Source organism: Siphateles boraxobius, unplaced genomic scaffold, assembly GCF_051911475.1.
Source record: "Siphateles boraxobius isolate OS27281-9 unplaced genomic scaffold, OSU_SipBor_1 48, whole genome shotgun sequence".
In the NCBI taxonomy this organism is placed as follows: Eukaryota; Metazoa; Chordata; class Actinopteri; order Cypriniformes; family Leuciscidae; genus Siphateles; species Siphateles boraxobius.
In genome coordinates, this window is record NW_027509119.1 from 13,464,100 (window position 1) to 13,479,083 (window position 14,984).

Below are 14,984 nucleotides of genomic sequence, written 5' to 3' on the forward strand. Positions count from 1 at the left end.
GAAATAATAAACGAGCACAACCATGCATATATTCATGCCATAGTTAAAATATGCTTGGGAGCTTTTTTTCATATTTGTAGTTTTGCACGTGGTGTTAATCAATTGCAATGGTTGCATGGAATGTTTCCAGGTGTTGCTCATCAGTTGCGTTTATGCTTGCAGGTGTGTCATGTATCAATACAACTGATGAATAAATGCCTGGAAAAATAAAAAATCTGCATGTAACATTTTAGCACATGTGGGCACCAAAAAGCACATGCAACACTGACATGCATGCATGCACATATTTGTCAAATGCATTTGTGTATCTTATGTGAATATGCAAATTATAATCTGTTATGTGCATATGTGAATTATTGTTGTGTGTGTAATATTACCATGCATTTCTGAATACAATGTGGATTTATAAATTTTTGTTTTGCAGTCTGGACAGTGGTGATGAGTGGCAGCCAGATCTGCCATGCACCAGCAGCAAGCCCACCTCACACCTCCAAGACCCCCACACCCTCTGTTGGTGATTCTGTGAGGCGGCCACAGAGACCTGGAACTCCCAGCAAGCAGACCAGAGGGAGGGCTCATTCTGTACGGGGGACGAAAAGCAAGTGCAATGTCAGAGGATGGTGGCACAGAAACGTGGAATGACTGCAGTGTGGAGGATGAGGTTCAAGCGCTACCAAATTTCCTTCCAAAAAGAAACCCAGGAGGGCAGCTTGTAATGGACAGGATCTATTCCCCGTTGCAGCTCTTCCAGCTCTTCTTCACAGGCTCTGTGGTGGAAACCATAGTGATGAACACCAACAGCTTTGCACAAATGAGGTCGGAGGCTGGAAAACGTTTCCTTTGGTTGCCTTTGGATGCACACGAACTGTATTCATACATCGCACTTGTCATCTACATGGGGCTCCTTGGTGCAAAGAACATCATTGATTACTGGTCTGGTAAAGAAATTTACCGCTTACCCTTCCCAAAATCGGTCATGTCCAGGTCCAGATTTCAGGCCATTTCTTGGAACCTCCATCTTTGCGATCCTGAGGATGATCGAGACAACTCTAGAAAAAAGGGGACTGAAGCCTACGACAGACTTTTCAAGATCAAGCCCCTGTACAACGACATCGTCTCGGTATGCAAAACGTATTTCCATACAGACAGACAACTAGCAGTGGACGAGAGGATGGTGGCTTCAAGGGCGCGAATCGGCATCAAGCAGTACATGAAAGACAAACCGACCAAGTGGGGCTACAAACTATACGTGCTGGCTGATTCTGCCTGTGGTTACACGTGGAACTTCTTCGTCTATGAAGGCAAGTCTTCCCTGGCATATCGAAAAGGGCTCAGTTATGATTCTGTCATGCAGCTCCTCGATCTGTCACTTCTCGGCAAAGGCTACCAGATTTTTATGGACAACTTCTACACGAGCCCATGCCTAAATGGACTTGCTCTCAAAGAAGACTCTAGCATGTGGTACTATACGCACCAACCGGCGGGGCTTCCCCAAAACCAAGGTAAATGACATCAGTCGCAGAGCCCAAAGGGGAACCATTCGATGGCTCCGAGACGGGAAGCTTCTGTTTGTAAGGTGGATGGACACACGAGAGGTGACAATGTGTTCCACGATGCACAAGGTATATGACGGTAATGAGGTCCTCAGGCGTGTCAAGATTCCCGAGGGTGTATGGGAAAGGCACAGAGTCCCGATTCCAGCGGCAGTGAAAGACTATAACAAACATATGGGAGGTGTGGACCTGTCAGATGCCATCATTGGGTACTATAATGTCCTGCACAAAATGACGAAATGGTACAAGACTTTTTTTTTCATTTTGTTGACATTGCGGTCGTAAACAGTTTCATCCTTTACCAGCACCTCTGCAAATCTCAGAACAAAAGTCCTCTCAGCCAGAAGGAGTTTAGAGAGAGACTTGTGTCTGAGCTGGCCACACAGTCCAGCACCTCGGATGCCCCAGAACCATCCACATCGCACGCCCCAGAGCCGCCCGCTTCCTCATCGCATTCCCCAGAGCCGCTCGCATCCACATCGCATGCCCCAGAGGAGCCCGCTTCCTCATCGCATTCCCCAGAGCCGCCCGCATCCACATCGCATCCCCCAGAGGTGCCAGCCTCCACATCGCATGCCCCAGAGCCATCTGCATCTGCCACATCAGCAGGTGAGCAATGTTGGCCGGAGTACTTTGGGTCAGATGCTTTCAGGGCTCAAAGTAAAGACTCCTATGTACTGTACAAAGTGCAATGTACCATTGTGCTTGGTGCCATCAAGAAACTGTTTTAGAAAATGGCACACTGATGGACACTCTAAAATATAATGTCTTGTTTCGTCAACAGTTGCAACACTTCAACGGTTGCAATAAAAAAAACTCCTAGTTGGGCTTGTTTGTCTAACTTTCTTCTATTGTATATTGTGTTTTTGCACATTTTAGTTTATCTTTGTGAATAATAAAATACAAGATCTGCTACTTTCTCATACCTCACTCATTTTGCTAATATATGACATGGTTAAGTTAGGTGATAAAGTGTTTATTCTCTTGTTAAGTGTGACATGGTACAAATAGTATTTTACAGATAATAAGCCTGCTTTTGTAATAAGTGCAATAATTTAGGTTTATGGAGTAAACGTGGAGACTTTTGGAGAGAAGACATTGCCTCCCTTCAATTAAAGCTCAATAACTTTTGTTAAGAAGGTGATCGAAAGATAATTCTTTTTTTATATATTCGCTGCCACATAGAGGATTCAAAAGAAACCTTCCACAGGGAAATAGAACAAACAGGTCCTAAATTACAGACTCTCAACTAAAAACTTAAATTAAAAATCAATCAAAATCTGACTTTTTATCCTTATTTATCATAAAATTGTGAATTAATACAATAACATATATGCAATATTCCACCACTGTGATAGAATTTAGAGTGTATTTTATAAAATGAGACCATTTTCATCCATTTACTCCAAAGTATGTGGGTAGGACACCATTTTAAAGTCAGGTATGCACAATTCTTTTAGCAATCAAAAATGGAGACTTCAAGAGTGCACTTGGAGACACTAGTGACTCCTTTCAGATAAATCTCAATAACTTTTTTTTAGAATGAGTTATCAAAAAAAATCTTTTTGCCCCTGTTTACAGCCACCTAGTGGAATCAAAAGAAACTTTCTGACGGGAAATAGACCAAACAGATCGTTCCGGGTTACTTGACTGTAACCCTGTTCCCTGAAAAAGCGGAACGAGATGCTGCGCTGCTTAGCGCATTGGGAACGTCTTTAATCGTGACCCGCTGTGAATATAGTGTGTAAACACGTCGATAGAATCGACCGGAAGTAATATAGCCTCGGTCTGTGACGTCATCGTTGCGCGCCCGCGTGCACTCGCGCACACTCGCGTGCACCCGCGAGGCTATAAATAGATGAGCCGCAGGTGCATCGTCAGGATATTTTGTCTGAAGAGCAGTCCTGGGACATCATCAGCACGGCAAAGTAGCGCAGCATCTCGTTCCGCTTTTTCAGGGAACAGGGTTACAGTCAAGTAACCTGGAACGTTCCCTTTCAAAAGATACAATCGATGCTGCGATGCTTAGCGCATTGGGAACGAGAATACCCACGCCGCCGTGCTTGAAGGTGTCTGGACTCCTTACGGTTGTGTAGGTGTGCTCACAAGAACGCAAGAAAGCCCTAGACATTAGCTTGTGATGTCGACTCAAGGACATGAGAGCCAGGAGTGGCATGAACATCTAAACTATAAAACCTTATGAATGTGTGCGGAGAGGACCAGCCTGCCGCATCACAAACATGCTGTAAGGGGGCACCCCTTGCCAAAGCAGTAGAGGAGGCGACTCCTCTGGTGGAGTGAGCCCTTAGACCCGTTGGCGAAGCTTGGCCGCGCGCCTCATATGCAAGAGCAATAGCATCCCTGACCCAATGTGACATGGTCTGTTTAGTAGCGGCAGCACCCCTGTTACTGCCCCCATAACAAACAAATAGTTGCTCTGACTTACGCCACTGGCTAGTACGGTGAACGTAGGCCTGAAGAGCACGGACTGGACACAGTCTGTGAGATCTCTCCTGCTCCAGCGTTGTGAACGGTGGAGGGCAGAAGGCCTCAAGAGTGACCGGACGTACAGCTGAAAACGGTACTTTAGGCAGGTAATCAGGATGAGGATGCAAAATCACTTTCACCATTCCTGGGGCAAAGTCTAAGCAGGATGGCGATATTGACAGAGCCTGCATATCCCCGATTCTTTTTAGAGAGGTTATAGCCATAAGAAAAACCATCTTTAGGGTCAGAAGTTTGTCAGACGCTGACTCTAGAGGTTCGAAGGGGGTCTCAACCAGACCCTCTAGGACTATAACTAAGTCCCATGAAGGGATCTTGGTTCTTACGGGAGGCCTCAGTCGTCTGGCCCCACGAATGAAGCGAGCGAGCAAAGGATGTCTCCCAAGTGGCACCCCGTCAACCAAGGCGTGGCAAGCCGAAAGAGCGGCCACATAAACCCTGAGAGTGGCGGGGCATGTGCCTGTTGATAATTTTTCCTGCAGGAAATCCAGAACTGAAGCAATCTGGCAGTTGACCGGATCTGCATTATGTAAAACACACCACCTTTCAAAAACACCCCATTTGTTGGCATAACTCTTTCTAGTGGAGGAAGCCCTAGCACTTAGAATAGTCTCAATAACGGCAGGCGAAAGCCCAGTGTCCCTCAGTTGGTACCCATCAGGGGCCAAACATGAAGGTTCCACAGGTCGGGCCTGGGATGGAATATTGTGCCCTCTGCCTGGGACAGAAGGTCCCTCCTCTCCGGAATCGCCCATGGCGAGCCGTTGAGGAGAGATATTATCTCCGAGAACCACATTCTGTTCGGCCAACGCGGCGCTATCAATAAGAGGCAAGACCCTTGCTCGCGAACTCTGGCTAGAACTCCCGGGAGCAGAGCCACTGGAGGAAACGCATACAGGCGCATTTTGGGCCATGTGTGCGCCATCGCATCCAGACCCAGGGGGGCTGGGTGACTCAGAGAGAAGTAGAGGGGACATTGCGCTGTCTGATGGGAGGCGAAGAGGTCCACTTCCGCTTTGGCAAATCTGGTCCAGATCTGATCGACTACTTCTGGGTGGAGTTTCCATTCCCCCGTCAGCAGTTTCTGTCTGGACAGTAAATCTGCTCCCACATTCTGGTGCCCAGGGATGTACACTGCCCTGAGTGACAAGAACTTCTCCTGGGCCCAGAGGAAAATCTGCCTCGCTATTTTGTTCAGATTGCGTGAGCGCAGACCTCCCTGGTGATTTACATAAGAAACTGCCACTGTGTGGTCCACCCGCACTAGGACATGACAGCCTCTCAACTGAGGGAGAAAGTATTTCAGGGCCAGAAATACAGCCATCAGCTCGAGGCAGTTGATATGCCAATCGAGCTGATGACCCTCCCATTCCCCTTGAGCTGGACGACCACTTAAGACCGCTCCCCAGCCCAACAGGGAGGCGTCTGTCGTTAGCAATCTGCGACGACAAGGCGCCCCTAGAGTGGGACCCAAGGCGAGGAACCCGGGGTCTGAGCCGCAGAGATAGTGTACGAAGCCCGCGGCGCGTCATTTTTATTTGCCTTTGAGGATTGGCCCTTGGATGAAATCCCCTGGCTTTTAGCCACAACTGAAAGGGTCTCATGTGCAATAGCCCCAAAGGAATCACCGTGGATGCTGAAGCCATGTAACCTAACATCTTTTGGTACTGACGAACAGTACGATCTTGACCTAGCCTGACTTTGCTCATAGTTACCCGAATGGTCTCGATTCGAGCGGGGGACAATTGTGCCCGCATCGTAATCGAATCCCAAACAATTCCGAGATAAGTCGTTCTCTGGGCAGGACAAAGAACACTTTTCTTGGTGTTGAGTCTCAACCCTAGAGAAACTAGATGAGCCAACACGATGTCTCTGTGTTGAAGCACCATCTCTTGCGATTGTGCTAGTATTAACCAATCGTCAATGTAATTCAAAATGCGAATGCCCTGGAGTCGCAATGGAGCCAGTGCTGCATCCATGCATTTTGTGTACGTGCGGGGTGATAAGGCTAGGCCGAATGGAAGAACCCGAAATTGGTATGCTTCGCTCCCGAAAACGAACCTCAGGAACTTCCTGTGTTGTGGCAATATTTGTATGTGAAAATATGCGTCCTTCAGATCGATCGTGACGAACCAATCGTGATGTTGAATTTGCGACACGACCGTCTTGACGGTTAACATCTTGAACTTGAGCGCTTTGACTGTACGGTTTAAGCCTCGAAGATCTAAGATTGGACGCAACCCCCCGTCCTTTTTGGGGACCAGGAAGTATCTGCTGTAATAGCCTGACTCCCTCTCTGGCAGAGGAACATGTTCTATGGCCTCTTTGCTCAGAAGAGTTTGTAGCTCTTGTGATAGTACATGCATCAGCTCCGGTCTTACGGAAGTGGAGACCACGCCGTTGAAACGCGGAGGACGATGAATAAATTGGATTCTGTATCCTATTTGTACTATGCTTAATACCCAAGCAGAAATGCCTGGCAGAAGTTGCCACGCTGCCAGACTCTCTGATAGTGGTATCAGTTTTAATACTTCCTCTTGAGGGGATGTTAGATGTTCCGTGCCCTGGATGAAAGCAGGGAGCAACGGAACATCTAACATTTCGCTGGAAACCGCTGCCCCCCGAAGCACCAAAGGTGGCGGGGATGGAGAGGTTTTGTGAGGGTAACGAGAAGGGGCGGTCAGATATAATACGCGCCCCGTCCCGCGGGGGGCTACCCCCACCAGACTGGGCGCCAGACCATCAGGACTTCTTCTTTCTGTTGATGATAGTCCTGAGGTCTGGCTTGGGAGGTTGCTGAGCCTGACGAGCCTGTCTCCAGTTCTTACTAGGAGGAGCACGGCTCGCCACGCTCTGCTTTTTAACCTCCATAGGTTTTGAAGGACCAGGGAGAGGTTGGGTGGCCGATGGCCCCTCCCCTTGAGTGCGGCGAGGAAGGAACTGAACAAACACCTCCTCATGCTTCTTGACCTCCCTGAACCTGGTGACTACTGAGTTGACCGAGTCGCCAAACAGGCCAGAGGGAGAAACTGGAGAGTCAAGAAGAAAGACACGATCTTTATCTTTGATGCCTGTGAGGTTGAGCCACAGATGCCTCTCCGTGCTTACCAAAGCGGACATAGAACGGCCGATGGCACGGGCCGTTTGCTTAGTGGCACGAAGAGACAGATCTGTGGCTCGGCGCAGTTCAGAAAACGCTTCCTCGTCTATCATTGTACCCGTACTCAAGTCCTTCAAGAGGTCAGCCTGGTATGCCTGTAACACAGCCATTGTGTGCAGTGCAGCACCAGCCTGACCTGCAGCTTGGTAAGCTTTACCCACAAGCGAAGATGTTATTCTACACGGCTTTGAGGGGAGGGTAGGTTTTTTAAGCGAAGATGCAGACCCAGGCGAGAGATAGCTGGCGAGCGTCTCTTCAACCTGGGGCATCTCCGCATACCCTCGCGCCTTTGCACCCACGATAGTCGAAAAAGTCGACGTCGAAGGCACGAAGACACGAGAGGTATATGGTTTTCTCCATGATTTAGATAGCTCATCATGGAGGTCCTCGAAGAAGGGGAGAGACTGATGTTGAGGTCCCTCCCCCCTGCCACCGGACAAAAACCTATCCTCAAGCTTACTGCGTTTGGGGGTCTCTTGTTCACGAGGCCAGTCAAGCTGCAATCTGGCCACCGCGCGAGTAACCACCTCGAGAAGCTCCTCGACAGATTTATCGTCGCGCGAGGAACGCTCAGAAGTTGGCTGCTCGAAGTCCGTAGACCCAAGAGATTCATTATCGTCCCCCGCGTGAGCCGAAGAAGCACCGGGATGCGCTTCGGGATCACGCGAGGGAACGAGTGGATCTGGTGAACAAGCAAGCGAAAGGGACGGACCCGTCTCTTGCTCGTCAGCCAAATCCATTCGGGAGCCCCATGATGATAATGCGGTTGCGGACTGAAAGTAGCCAAGACGAGCGCGAAGCATTTTAACAGTGAACAGCTCACAATGCTCGCACTCCCCTGACTCCAATGCCGCGGCCGCATGCTCTTCCCCCAAACACACAAAGCAGTAAGCGTGTGTATCCAGTTCTGACATGGGTCGAGAACATGGAGGGACACAGCGCTTAGCTTGCTGACTCATTTCTCTTTTTGCTTTTTAAACTCTTTAAATGACGTTAAGAGATGAGAAAGAGTGAAAATTCTGCACACTGTCAGGTATAAAGCTAAATAACTCCTAACAAAGATCTGTAGCAGAGAGAAAATAGATGCTTGCACACCAACACAGAGAGGTCTCTGAAGACAAAAGACCTGACGATGCACCTGCGACTCATCTATTTATAGCCTCGCGGGTGCACGCGAGTGTGCGCGAGTGCACGCGGGCGCGCGAAGATGACGTCACCGACCGAGGCTATATTACTTCCGGTCGATTCTATCGACGTGTTTACACACTATATTCACAGCGGGTCACGATTAAAGACGTTCCCAATGCGCTAAGCAGCGCAGCATCGATTGTAGCTTTTGAAAGTGAACCTAAATTACAGACTCTCAACTAAAAACTTAAATTAAAAATCAATCAAAATCTGACTTTTTATCCTTATTTATCATAAAATTGTGAATTAATACAATAACATATATGCAATATTCCACCACTGTGTTAAAATTTAGAGTGTTTTTTATAAAATGAGACCATTTTCATCCATTTACTCCAAAGTATGTGGGTAGGACACCATTTTAAAGTCACGTATGCACAATTCTTTTAGCAATCAAAAATGGAGACTTCAAGAGTACACTTGGAGACACCACTGACTCCTTTCAGATAAATCTCAATAACTTTTTTTTTTAGAATGAGTTATCAAAAAAAATATTTTTGCCCCTGTTTACAGCCACCTAGTGGAATCAAAAGAAACTTTCTGAAGGGATATACACCAAACAGATCCTAAATTACAGACTCTTAATTTAATTAAAAATAAAACTTGATTTAAAAATAAATCTAAATCTGACTTTTTATCCTTATTTATCATAAACTTGTGAATAAATTCAATAAGATATATGCAATATTCCACCACTGTGTCAAAATGTAGAGTGTTTTCTGTAAAATGAGACCATTTTTATCAATTTACTCTAGTGTATGCATGGGTAGTGCATAAGTCAGGTATGCACAATTCTTTTAGCAATCAAAAATGGACACTGTAAAAGTACACTTGTGACTCCTTTCAGATAAATATCAATAACATTATTTTAGAAGGAGTTATCAAGAAAATTCTTTTTCCCCCTGTTTACTGCCACCTAGTGGAATCAAAAGAAACTTTCAAAAGAGACATAGACAAAACAGGTCCAAAATTACAGATTTTTAAATAAAAACTTAATTAAAAAATATATAAAAATATGAGATTTTATATGTGTTTATCAAAACATTGTGAATAAATACAATAACATATATGCAATATTCCACCACTGTGTTAAAATTTAGAGTGTTTTCTGTAAAATGAGACCATTTTTATCCATTTACTCCAATGTATGTGGGCAGGACGCTCTTTTAAATTCACATATGCCTAATTCTCTAAAAAATTCAAAATATGCTGCAGAGCTGAAGACCACACCACCTCATAACAGCGATCGCTCAAAGCCACCAATGCTCATCAGGTCACAATTTATTGGAATACGAAAATAAATAATGATTCCGTCTAAATGTATTGATATATCTCCAATTATGCACACTTCTGGATTATAAAACATATGGATGCTGTTCAGTGAAGACACATAAACAGGAACAGACGTATCTGCATATATATGCATATTGTCATTCTTTTAAAAACATCAAATTTTGATTGATTGTTGATATCCTGTAACTGTTGTGGTCTTGATTTTCTAAGTATATAAAGATAATTTAAATGTAAGCTTTTAAATGACCCTCTTACCATCTTACCTGGATCTTCTCTGAAGTTCACAAGAAAATACTCTTGACGTGTAAAATTCAATAAAGCCAATTCAACCAAAATGTTTATTCAAAAGATTTATAAAAACGCCTGTTGTGCCAAATCCCACCCAGCCAATGGATTAGGTCCTATTGTGTTGTTATTAGATTATAGTTGTTCGATCTACTTCATATTAAAATTGGTTTTACAGCATTACCTTTAAGATTATAAAAATGAAAACAGAAATGCATTCTGTGGCAATTAATAATACAATTAATATTTGATAACGTAGCTTATCTGATAACTTATTTTACACAATATGTTGGAAATCCTTCACTCTCAAATTTCTTGTTTTAAATTCTTCACTTTTATCATTTCTAACCCTCAACTTTAATTTTGGCTGAATACTGGTAAAAGTTTCTACTCACTAAAGTACATTTTAAATAAAATACTGTTTTACTGTCAATGATTTGGTGTATTGCTGCGTATGCATTTATAAAATGAATGATCTCATAACCCCCGTGAAGTCATGATTTACACTGATTTCAGAACATTTTAACAACGCCCCTTAGCTGTTCCGAAATCACTATATACAACGGCTTCACAGGGCTCACAGCTTTAAGTGCTAAGCTATAAATTGATTTAATTTTGATTTCAAATTAATTTAATTTACATTTTTATGATTTATATAATAACAACATAATCGTCAATTTGCAAACCGTTGTTTTGGAAACCCTGGTCGGTAGGGACCCGGTAGGGACAGGACCTGGCACAACACCCCCATTGAGCAAGCCAGTGGCGACAGTGGCAAGAAAAAAAACCTCCTTAAGGGAGATTTAAAAAAAAAACTTGAGAGAAACCAGACTCATCAGGGGGAGGGGGCCCATTTTCCTCTGGCACGGCGTACACATTAAAATAACTTATTTAAGCTAATATATGATATATTATTTTATCTAGAAATTGTAAGCAATTATATAATATGATAGTAAAAACATTTATAAATATATTACAATTAATTAATTGTGCATCCAATGATGATATGCAATGTGGTGTAATGAAGCATCTCCCGCCATCTAACCGCTGGATCTCACCCTGCAAACAGGCTGGATATCCTGAGGTAGAGGAGGTAAAACAGATATGATAATATTAGTGAATTTTCTGATTCTCCAAGACGTATGGAGTTTCAGGTCAGATGTATGTCTCGCAAGAGACAATTTTTGAACTCTCAACTCTGAGAACATCATACACTTTAAAATCTAAGCTTTTAAACAAACCATTGTATAATAGAATGCACTTAAACACTAGACCTTGCCAGAAGTATTGACAAACTTTACCTCAGTGTGCTTCTTCCTCTGTTTCTTTATTCTTCAGCATTGTTCTCAATGTCATAGACATTTTTTCCCGTCCTCTGGGCATGAAACTAATAAATGAATAATGGAATCACTACATACACTAATACTAATAAACTCAAAAAAGCAAGAAAGTACACTCAGAAATAAAACTTACGGAAAGAAATGAGCACATTAGCTGGTACCCAGTTGAGGCACACATGATCTTCTCAGACAATCTGACTTCAATTGGCCGGTTCCTGAAAAACATCAAAATCAAAATTAGATTAAAATATAACATTTACATTGAAATGTGGTTATGAAAAGCAGTAGTACACTGACTAAAGCAAAATCTTTTAACACTTAGCTTTTTGCACACTCATATCCGGACAGGACTGCTATTGTCTCCCAATTCTTCCTGCAACTTTACAGAAGGGCACATATCAATCATAGAATAGCAGGGGACTGCACAGATTGTCACAAATTGTATAGATTGAACATAAATTCAAGGTAAAATGTTATAAGGTCAAAATCAAATACATTACAATGGTGCCTTGCTACTCCTCTCTTTGCCTTGCTGTGTCTTTTGTAACTTAATGCCACTGTTGCTCTAAATGTCTGTTTCCTCCCTGAAGCTGTCACACTACTCCTCCGTCCTTCCTGCTGCTGTGGTTGCTCCTTCCTCTTAGCTCAGTGCCATAAACCCTTGGCATGACCTAACCACAATCTCCAAACCCTAATCTCTAACACCACAATCTCACCGCAACCCGACCATACGCGCCCAACCGTTTGAATAAGGCCGTCAAAGCCCCACTGGTGCGTTATAAAGCAGTTTCAGTGGCAAACGGTTCCGTATGACATACTAACCTACCACAAACTCACCGCAACCCGACCATACTCGCCCAACCGTTTGAATAAGGCTGTCGAAGCCCCACTGGTGCGTTATAAAGCAGTTTTAGTGGCAAACGGTTCCGTATGACATACTAACCTACCATAAAACACAACAATATCTGTCTACTAAAAAAAAACTAATTTACGCAAAATACAGTACACGGGATTGTGATAACTTTTTATAACTATGCAAGACACCTGACTAAAGGCACAAATCCGGATGAGAGACGTAAATATGATCCAATAGGGTGTTCTTTTTGGTTGTTGCTGTGGTGATCAGTTGCGTGTATCCTTTAGACAGTTCCAGAAGAGTTTTATTTCCTGTGCAGAGGTGATCCTCATTAAAATCTCCACAGATTATTACGGGATGTTCGTCCACGATGTCCAAATAATCCAACAGACTCTTCAAGTTTTTCGAGAACAAAACCGTAGTGTGGTGGCCTGTACACAGCAGCTATTGTCGCTTTGATCGGGCTATCTACTTTGATGACGAAATACTCCAGATCGGTCACATTTTGAATAAACTGCCTAGGCTGAGCTGAAATATGCTCTTTGCAATATATTGCGACTCCACCGCCAGCTTTCTGCTCAATTTCTCGGTGTGTCGAGTAGAAAACTCTTGTAAAACGTCTCGTACGTTGGAAATCTGGGAGGTTTAAGCTGTTCGTTGGTCCGATGTGGCATATAAAGCTTGAGTAATCTACTGTAAAACTTTTCGGGTTGTTTTTCCTCCGAAAAACTTGCAAACCTAATTACAGCAGCCTTCCCAGACGTTCTTTTCTGAAAAAAACCCATGCCGTTGAGCAGCCGGTGAACGTTCTTGCCTTTGGCTTGTTGACCGTACACGATGCGGCACTCCGAAGCAAAATCTGCCAGACACATCTTCTCAAAGTCAGGCGTTTGAGGCCTTGCTCTGTATTTATCGATCATCCCTGACATCCACACATCCTCGGAATCTGGATTTTTATTTTGTAGGACACTTAGGGGAAGACTCATCTTTAGCGCGTCATCATCCGTCGGTAGAAACACAACACTTCGTGAACACTTCTTCAACGGTAAGCCGCATGTTCGTGCCACAGACTCCTGAGCGCTAACTTGCCTGTGTTTTGAGTAGGCTTGCATTATCTGCTTCATCTCATCTTCCTCGCTAACGTTCGTCTCGCGCACACTCTTGATCACGTTATTCAGTAAATCGCCTATTTCATGCTCCGGTTTGGAAATATACGAAAGCATATATATAACACAGCTAAAAGCGTCTAGAACGAACTGAATGTCCATATTAGCATTCCATGCCCTCAACAAATCGGGATTGTATCCATTCACCCAGGACTCCTTTGGATCACGCTTCAGCAGAATCACATTGGCATTGGACAATGCTTTGACGTAATCTTCGATGGACAACTTACACTCTGTAAGTAGCGCTGACAAGCTGTCAAAGGAGGCTTGGGGGTCGTTCAACAGATCCCACAGCTTGAGTTTTGTCCTGGCATCGCTCATTGCCTTTTGAGCAGCCTCCCGTCTTAACTTCCTTCTCTCTGCTTGCTTTTTGGCGTTCTCATGCTCTTCTTCAGGACGCTGTGGTTGTGTGGTTTTAGACGCAAACATGCAGCTTCCAGATGGAGAAGTGTCCATGTCATCTTCTTCTTCAGGACGCTGTGGTCGCGGACGAGTGATTGTGGTGCTAGACACCGGTAGTTTGGGGAACCCAAATCGACACAATAAATTTCCCTTCTTACAGGACTTTGAGTGGTTCCTGCTGTGAAGCTGAAGCCTCTGTGACGATTTGGTGAAGCTCAGGATCAGCCGAGGAATCGGGCAACTGGCAGGTTATGTTGCGGTCAATAAAGTCACAGACATCCTCATCGGAATCCTTTTCAAACTCGGGCGCGTCCTTTATCCAAACAAGAAGATGGATATGTGGGCTTCCTCTAGCTTGAAACTCCACTCGGTAAAAGTAGTCCTCAACTTTACTAATGGGTTGGGCAGGCGACAAAAGTAGATGAGTCATTAGTGCATCCACCGTTTCTCAAACATGCGCATGACAGTGACTGGGTTGCTTCGGAGGATTTCACACTTTGTCGTCCAGTCAAGCTCGGAAAAGTCGACGTGTTCACCTTGCTGGGCCTTGATTGCTGTTATTACTTCAGGCCATCTCGTTTCGGCTGCACTGAATGTGCAAAAAACGTAGGGGTTCCTAACTGTCTGATCATAGCCTGTAGATCTCTCAACGTTTTCTCCCAATACGATGGAGTGCCTCTCAGTGGTTGCATGAACCATGACCAATAGGATGGGGCAAGCCTGAAGCAGTCCTCGAGTGAGAATCAAAGTATCCGTACCTTCCAGATCTGTCTCTGAACACAGCAATACACTCTGGAGCCACAAGGAGCAAAGCATGCCTGACATCTGTGGAGAGACACTGTAGCCTTTCAGTGAGAGGAATCCACCACTCTTCAGTGCCAGGGGTCCCTGTGGCTCTGAGGTATCCAAACATCACTCCTGACTTCAGCACAACGTGTGTCCGGTTAAATGATGCAACACTCAACGGTACTTCCTCCATGGTCAGATGGTTGCGATTAAACGGTCTTTCAGCAATAAGCTGCAATTTAACGCCGACATATAACGCATCTCCCTCCTCTAGAACTCTATCAAGGTCAGGCATCTTGAACGTAATCCCTTCACTCTTGTTGGCCAAAAATGTCAACGCTACACATGTGCACTGATGATTTCTTGAGAAACTGTCATACCTATCATCACCCTGACAATGAGATGCCTGCACAGACAGAACCCTGGGTGAACCACCTTCTACATATGTTC

The 14,984-nt window shown here is 44.6% G+C and overlaps 1 long non-coding RNA gene across 1 annotated transcript; it reads right to left on the reverse strand.

Annotated features, from left to right (window-relative positions):
* Positions 1-10,634: 10,634 nt before the first annotated feature.
* LOC143710876 (uncharacterized) lies at positions 10,635-12,151 on the reverse strand. The gene is made up of 3 exons (XR_013194671.1): positions 11,458-12,151; positions 11,286-11,371; positions 10,635-11,063 (listed from the first exon to the last, which is right to left on the reverse strand). It is a non-coding gene; the product is annotated as an uncharacterized LOC143710876 (long non-coding RNA).
* Positions 12,152-14,984: the final 2,833 nt, after the last annotated feature.